The sequence below is a fragment of the Chrysochloris asiatica genome, unplaced genomic scaffold (assembly GCF_000296735.1).
Source record: "Chrysochloris asiatica unplaced genomic scaffold, ChrAsi1.0 scaffold00165, whole genome shotgun sequence".
Taxonomy (NCBI): domain Eukaryota; kingdom Metazoa; phylum Chordata; class Mammalia; order Afrosoricida; family Chrysochloridae; genus Chrysochloris; species Chrysochloris asiatica.
Genome location: NW_006408683.1, coordinates 3,393,959 through 3,402,740, shown reverse-complemented (window position 1 = coordinate 3,402,740; position 8,782 = coordinate 3,393,959). Strand labels below are relative to the sequence as shown.

Below are 8,782 nucleotides of genomic sequence, written 5' to 3'. Positions count from 1 at the left end.
AACCCACATGGAAACCTAAAGTTTCGCCGGCTAGTGATACTCTACAGCAATACCAAGATAACAGATCCAATTCTTTAGAGGCAAGTTAATGAATCCGCTCATCTCTGGTAGCGTAGTGGTTACGAATTGGGCTGTGAACCTTAAGGTCAGCAGTTCAAAACTACCAGCTGCTCCGTGGGAGAAAGATGAGGCTTTCTGCTCCCATGAAGATTTACAACCTCGGAAACCTGTACAGGGTTGATATGGGTCAGAATTGACTTGACAGCACTTAACAACAACAACAAGGAGCCCTGGTGTGGCGCTGTGGGCTAAAGCACACCAGCTGTTCCTTGGAAATCCTATACAGGGTCACTATGGGTCGGAATCGACTCAAAGGCACTTAACAATATCCCTAATGCATTCTATCATGTCATATGTATGATATTGGCAACATAGGAAACCAGAAGAGAATATGGGCACATACGCAAAAATCGCTAATGGTAATCAGCCATACTAACAGGGAGTCAGAAGCAGGAATTTATTTATTTTTTGCAGGGGGTGGCGATTTTATAATTTTATTTTTGATAATCAGTTTTCATCCACATTGCCTGTCTGTAGGTTTCTGCAAGTGGCATACAGGCACGTAGGTAATTAATGCATCCTCATTACGTTTCCTGGGACATTCCTTATTCCTTTGGTTCAGATTGCTTTGTTGAGCCTGAAGTCTATGTGCACGTCTTGTTATCCCATCCCCTCCATGGCAAATTTCCAGATCACCCTGAGTGTCCAAGGGGCACGCTTCTTGAAGTCCACCCCATGGATGCACTTGTGAATGTCGATTGTGTACTCTCTGGTCATTACACTGTGGATAGCAGAACAGCTTTTCTTCTCACCAACCTTCTTTGTGGAAGCAAGAGTGCTAGGACACTTTTTTTTTTGTTTTTAATTGATTTATACTTTATGATGAGAGTTTTATTTAAGTATAATCTGAATTATTTAAAGAATTTAATCCATTTAACTTTTTTATTGTCATTTGGTTGAAAGTTGATGGATAAAATGGATTTTCCATTAAACAGTATGTGCACATTTTTTATTGTGATATGGATTATAATATCCACAATGAAACCACACTCTTTCCACTTCCTCTCTGTGTTGAGTGTTTCCATTCACCCTTCTTTCCTATCCCTTCCTGCCTTTTGAGCTTTATCCCTGGGCAACTATTGCCCTTTGGAGCTCAGATTGTACTAATGATTGTATGAATGAGTGTGTACCTCCCTGATGCTATTTTTCAGCTTATAGACCTATCATGTGGTTGGAAGTTAAGCTATAGGGTTGAGTTTAGTCCCAGGATTGAAGGGTGTCTAAGAGTTATAGTCTTTGGGGTTCCACTAGTCTCTGTTAGACCAGTAAGTCTGTGTTTTTGTTTTGTTTTGTTTTTATGATTTTGAGATTTGTTCTACATTTTCTCTCCCACTATATCCAGGGCCTCCTATTATGATCCCTTTCCGAGCAGTCTGCAGTAGTAACTAGGCACCATCAAGTTCATTTGGTCTCAGGGTCATGACGACTGTGGTACACATGTTTCTTTATATCTTTGATTTTCTTCCCTCTTCTTTGCTCCACATGAGGAGAGACCGATAATTGCTCACAGTTTTAAGACCCCAGTGACTACTCACCAAGAGTTAAAGGCAACAAAGATAAATACCATTATATCCAATCATATAATAACAGTAATAATAATCTACAAGTGGATACATAGATATCCAAGTTGAACAAAAATGGGAAGGCAAATGGGACTACACACACAAATACACACACACACACACACACACACACACACACACACACACACACACACGGGATTTAAAAGGAGTCCTGGTTTGAACTGCAAGATTGGCCGTTCAAGCTCACCAAGTTCCCTCGGAAACACTATACAGGGTCCCTATGGGTTGGAAAGGACTCGATGGCATATAACAACAAGGGACTTTAAAAAGTTCATGAAAAAATTACATTATCTTTTTTGAACAATTATATAATTCACAGTTTCAAAGTAACCACCTCCCATTCAAAGCCCTTCACTGGGATGGAATCTCTACCTTAAAGCATCAAGTTTTAAATATGCTTCCATGATTCTTCTTTTGTTTGGATATGGGGCTTCTCCAAGGTCATAGTTCACTCAGGGTGAAAGCTTACCTGGGATTGTAGTTCACCTGGGTTATAGTTCACCTGGGGCTGTAGCTTACCTGGTGGCTCGTAGCTCACCCAGGTCATAGTTCACCCAGGCAAAGACTCTTTATTTTAAAACTAACGCGAGCACAGCATTTTTCTACTATGTAGACAACGTGTGTGCTCATCTATAGATCACCTTAAGAACCGACTGCAAATCTGTTTATTATTTGGGTCACTACATCTATAACCTAAGCAGATGCTAGGTGCATTTTATTTGAAATATTTGATTAGGCCATCAGGAATGTGGCCAAGCCAGCTGTTATGGCCTGCTGACCTTGGTAAAGGAGGAGATATCAGCAAAACGATGATTACTGTTTGGATGAGACCCAGAAATGGAGCTGTTTGTTAAAATCTCAGCTGCTCTAGCTTTACCATACTGAAGTTAAAAAATCTCAGCCTAAGCAGGGCCATCTGGCTCACAAGTCTCCCCTCAGACATTTCAAGTTTATTAAAAACTATTTTAAGTGATTTGTGCTGATCAATACATAGGGAAAACTACAGAAATGTGTATTTAAATATCAGTGATTGTTATATCCACATGGTGAGCTTATAGGGTGGTTTTTATTTAATTTTTTTCTTTTTTACTTATGGGTATTTTTTATAATATACTTTTATGATTTGAAATTTTTTATTTAAAAAAATCAATGACTTGGAAGCGGAAGAAGATGGCGCTCACCAGGTTTTTACCTGTACCCACTCAGCTATCTCAGGACCAGCTTGAGGCTGAAGAAAATCCAAGATCTCAGAGATCATGGCAGACCCTCACTAGTCTCCTCCAGAAGAGAGCTTCCCCCATATGGGTACCGGAAAGGCTGGATACCTCGGTTATTAGAGGATTTTGAAGATGGGGGGTGCTTTTCCAGAGATCCATGTGGTCCAGTACCCAGTGTATATGAGATGAAAGGAAAAAATTTCCAATGTGCTGACTAGTCAAGTGGAGGCTGAAGGAAAAATTAAATATGATGCAATTGCTCAGCAAGGACAGTCTAAAGACAAGGTTATTTATAGCAAGTACACGGATCTGGTGCTCAAGGAAGTTATGAATGCAGATGACCCAGACCTGCAAAGACCCGATGAGGAAGCCATTAAAGAGAGAAAAGACAAGAGTAGCCTTAGAAAAATCTGTATCATGGGAGGTGGCTGCAGCAATGCCTGTTGGGATAGCTGATAAAATGGCTCCTGCTCAGTATATCCGTTATACACCATCTCAACAAGGAGTGGCTTTCAACTTTGCAGCTTCGGATGGCGGAAACGCAGAAAGATCCAATGGAACCACCAAGGTTCAAGATTAATAAGAAAATTCCCCAAGGATCACCTTCTCCTCCAGCACCTGTCATGCACTCTCCTAGCTGAAAGATGACTGTGAAGGAACAACAAGAATGGAAGATTCCTCCTTGTATTTTAAACTAGAAAAATGCAAAGGGTTATACAATTCCACTAGACAAACGTCTGGCTGCTGATGAAAGAGTACTACATCCATGAAAATTTTACCAAGGTGGCTGAAGTCCTCTACCCTGCTGATTGGAGGGCTCGTGAAGCTGTGGAAATGCGTGCCCAAGTAAAGAGAAAGTTGACTCAAAAAGAAAAGGAGAAACATGAAGAGAAACTTAGAGAAATGGCCCAGAAAGCCAGAGAGAGAAGAGCTGGGATCAAATCCCATGTGGAAAAAGAGGATAAAGAGGCTCATGTAAGGGATGAAATTTGGCATGACAGGCGGAAGGAGAGAGAGCATGACCAAAATCTTTCCAGGGCAGTACCTGATAAGAGGGCCAAACTGCAGAGGAATGAAAACCGAGATATCAGTGAAGTCATCACTCTTGGTGTGCAAAATCCTCGGACTTCCACTGAAGTTCAGTATGACCAAAGGCTCTTCAACCAGTCTAAGGGCTTTGCAAGCGAAGAAGATGAGATTTATAATATTTATGATCAAGCCTGGAGAGGTGGCAAAGATATGGCCTGGAGTATTTACAGGCCCAGTAAAAACCTGGACAAGGACATGTGTGGTGACGACCTAGAAGCCAGAATAAAGACCAACAGATTTGTTCCCGATAAAGAGTTTTCCAGTTCAGACCGGCAGCAGAAAGGCCGAGAAGGACCCATCCAATTTGAAGAAGATCCTTTTGGCTTGAACAAGTTTTTGAAAGAAGCCAAACAGCATGGTGGCTGCAGAAGACCCTCAGATAGCAGCCGCCCCAAGGAACATGAACATGAAGGCAAGAAGAGGAGGAAGGAGCAGATGAACCTTTCTTCGCTGATGAACTGGGATCAGAACCTTAAAGATGCAAGTCATGTGGGAAATACTATGTAAATGGTCAGGAGACAAACCTGGGGGCCTGACCCCAGAGCTTCTTTTTATTATAAGAGAAAGAGGGGGTAGAAAATTCTACTTTGAACTATTGAGTTTTTAAAAGAGTGGACTGTGTTTGTGCTTCTCCCACTTTTCAGCGTTTGTAGAACATACTGCCAAACACAAAAAATTAAGAACACTTCCTTTTGTGTTAGACCAGTAGTTTGCGATTAATACGTTGAGGAAGAAAGACTGCTTATAAACAAAGTAGCCCCAACCTCAGTGAGAATGTTGGCAACCTACTGGAGCTGTTGTGCCTAATAAATGGTTGCCCCTATTGTGCTATTGCCATTTGGAGTGGGGAAATGAGCACTTGCTTGGTGTAACTCCTTGTTTCAAATAAAAACATTTAAACAAACAAACAAACAAAAAACTCCCAATGATTTATACATGTTTAGGAGTCCTTGTATGGCACTGTAGGATCAGCACGGGACTGCTAACTGCAAGGTCAACAGTTCAAACCCACCAGCCGCTTCTTGGAAACCATACAAAGAGTCGCTATGAGTTGGAACTGACTTGATGGTACTTAACAACAACAACATGCATGTTTAAGTTCTTTTACATAGTAGCTGAGTTGCTGGCACACTGCCTTACATACTCATTTTCTTATAATTAAATAAAGAAAACACCTCTATCCATTTTCATTAATATTTCATCAATTTTCATTTTATTGGCCTATGAAGCTTTCTAAAATACCTTACTGCTAAATTCTTCTTCCAGCCAATCAGAGGATTTGTGTTGCTGTCAATCCAAGGCTGGACCCCAATCCTGCCTGTAAGAGTCCTACTGGAATCTTGTCACAGCTATACTCCTTTTCTTGATACCCCAAACCCCAATTCCATTGAATCAATTCTGACTCACAGAAGCCCTATGTAGGGTTTCCAAGACTGTATATCTACAGGAACAGACAACCTCTTCTTTCTCCTGTGAAGCTGCTGGTGGGTTTGAACCTAGACCTTGAGGTTAGCTGTCTAGTGCTTATCCAACAGCACCACCATGGCTCCTTCCTTGTCCTCATAGGCTTCCCCATAGATTTACCCTTCTCCTTAATTCCTCTAACCTACCACTTACTCAGTCAAAGCATCATTAAATTCACGCACAGTCTCAGAATGGCAAGCGCTCCTTGGAAACAGTTCTTGACAACAAGGACTTCTTGCCTTCAAATTATCTAGGCTCTTCCACAAAATGCACTCCAATTCTCTTCCAGTCAATTGGAAAGTATATGCAAACCTAAAGTTTCCAGGGGTAGTGACAGAATTTGATATGATACCAAGACAACAAGTCCAAACCAATCCTCTCAGCTTTTTATTTCACACAGAAGAGAATAAATTCTGGAAATTAACAGTTCCCTCAAGTTCCCTTGCCTTGTCCAAAAAGAACCCCTTTGACCTCCAGGTTTAGTTTCCCTCTTACTGGTTCTTCGATTAAATTAACTCAGTAAACATTCATTGAGCTTTGAATCAGAAGTGGGCAAAATACTGGGAATTTATCCAGGAACAATCAAAAGTGGTTCCTGCACACATGGAACCAACAGTCTGCTCCCTCAAGAATTCTCCAGGCTCTCACTTGGTCCTGACTCTTGTTCATCAGTAGTAACATACTCAAATCCTTTTCATATTTAAAATCTCAATACCCTATACCTCCCATCTGTTACAGCTAGCATCTTTCCTTCATAGCCAAGCTGTGAAAACATCCTGAACCAGGAGTCTCAGACTCAAAAACTGAGATGCCAGGTAGAGAACTGGAAAGCATAGGACCTAGCCAGAAGTGGAAGCCACCCACAGTTGCCAGCTAACTCTAGGCATGTGTGAAAATCGCAATCAGTGTATTTCGGTTCTTTCAACTTTCAAGAGAACTCACAAATACATATTTTATATGAAATTTCCCAAGTTCTATATGCTGTTCTATATATTGATGTGGCACTGTAGGATCAGCAGGGGACTGCGAACCACTGTGGGTCAACAGTTCAAATCCACCAGCTGTTCCTCAAAAGCCCTATATAGGGTTGCTATGAGTCAGAATCAACTCGATGGCACTTTTAACAACAACAATATGTTGATGTGATGACATCCGACACCAACTACCCCAGGTTGTGTCCTCCACAAAACTGCTCTCATTTCAGCCAAAAGCCTGGGGACCAGAGACTACCCTTACTTTTGATAACTAACTCTAAATGTGAGGCTTCCAACTACTCCTCAGGTTTGAACAACTCATAGATGGATGCATCACACTGGGAAGGAATATGATAGTTTCACGATGGCAAAAAAAAAAAAATCCAAACCAGTCAAGGGCAAGGTCTGAAAAGGACATAAGCACAAAGCTTCCAACGTCCTGGAGAATGTATCAACCTCCTGGCACACTGAAATGTGACAAAAAAGCACACTGTCAACCAGGGAAGCTCCCCTGAGCCTCCCTGTTCAGTTCTGATGGTCATTTCCTTAAGTAAGCGTGATTGATAGAATCACTGGCCACATGACCGAACTCAATTTCTTACTCCATCCTCCAGGTTGGGCTGATAACACTTGGCTTAAAGTCCAAGCTTGGTAAGTCTTTCTGGAAGTTCAGCCCTTATCCTGAGTCATCTTATCAGCATAAACTATGCAGGGTTTAGTGTCTGGCTAATGTACTTCCCACACAGCGACCACCCATCTGAGAGTGGAAGCTTGCAATGCTGCTATGATGCGGAACAGATTTCAGCAGAGCTTCCAGCCTAAGAAGGACTAGAAAGAATGTGATCTACTCTCAAAGAGCAGCCACTGAAAACCCTATGGATCACAGAGGTCTGTTCAGCAGCTAGCCATGGGGAGAGCACAGGACCACAGGCCCCACAGTGTTTCATTCCCTTGTGTATGGGGTTCCCTGGTTAACAACTGTGTTTGTGGGCCTATCTTAAATAATAAACACATCACTCAAGAAAGTCCAAAGCTTTAGAGGTTTCTTCTTAGGAAATAAAACAAAGGCCAACCTTAGTTACAAAATGGATAACAAAAACAAACATGTAACATTAAGTCCTGTTGTGGTAGTGTAGGAAAAGAACTCGACCTCAAGGTCGATTTGAACATGAATGTTAGTGGTTCAAACTCACCAGCCCCCTCTAGGAAGCCCTATGCTGGGTCATTATGATGCGGAACTGACTCAATGGTACTTAACAACAACAACATTATTTCTTAAACTCACTGTCCCCATTTCCTGTCCTGTCATCCACTGCTCATCTTCCCCCTCTCAAACATGAGATCCTGAAGGAACAAACAAAGTATTTTATTTCATGTTCTTTCCCCTTGTGTATGTGGGCTCAATAAATTACCACTAAATGCAGATTGGCATTTAAATCAACCCAAATGTACTGTAAGAACTTAAAATTAAAGAATTCTATCCTAAATAATTTTGTAAAGGCTTATAATTTATTTGATTTACCTATTTATTTCATTTGTAAAATGTGCATAATATTAAATTATCTATTGAAAAGAAGCCTACATAACCATTTGACCTAGCCTCAATGACTTGATAATCAGAACTCAACTAGAGGATGTGAAAAAAAACATATTTTTTATAAAGGAAACAAGAGTAAATTGCTACAATTTGATGAACAATTTGATGACTCATAGATGTAGTCGCACAAAATACCAACAGAGAGGGAAGGAGTCTTCACATCAAATATCAATGCTACCCCATCTGTACAGAGGGTAGATAGGGACAGGTAAGTTAGACATTGGCTACCTAAAATGAGGGGGTGATACAGGCACGAAGTGACTGGATTACAAGTTTTTAAGAGGGAGTTTAGTTTAAGAGTGTGGGGGGGAAAGATAGAGACCCCACTGAATAGTTTTCATCTTGTCTAGATGGGTCTGGTTAAAAGAGACGGGGATAAGATTCTTATGATTCAATAGTCAGTAATAGTTATCATGACTAATTGTGACTGTCACAATTGTAAAGGTAGAAGTTTTGCAACAAAAATGGGGGAGTAGTCAATCTTACAGTCCAGAAACAGAAGACCCTAGGACCATCAAGGTAGAAGAGCACAAGCGGAATGCAGGACCCTATCCAGAGAAATAGCAACACTAAAGATTGAGGCAGAGATGGGTACATGGAGAGAGGGAGCAACTGAGGACTCTAGAATCATGGAAAGAGAGGGACTGAGAGCTGGCAGCCAGGAGACAGGCTTACAAAATGTGCTCTTTGGTGGTGTAAATTATTATATAAGCCTGAGTATTTAAAAAAAAAAAAAAA

At 41.1% G+C, this 8,782-nt stretch overlaps 1 protein-coding gene and 1 pseudogene across 1 annotated transcript in view; one reads left to right on the top strand and one right to left on the bottom strand.

Moving 5' to 3' along the window:
- The window catches only part of SMYD3 (SET and MYND domain containing 3), a 1,025,869-nt gene that overhangs the window by 646,442 nt on the left and 370,645 nt on the right, over positions 1–8,782 (bottom strand). The window lies entirely within an intron of this gene.
- LOC102825912 lies at positions 2,874–4,516 on the top strand (annotated as a pseudogene).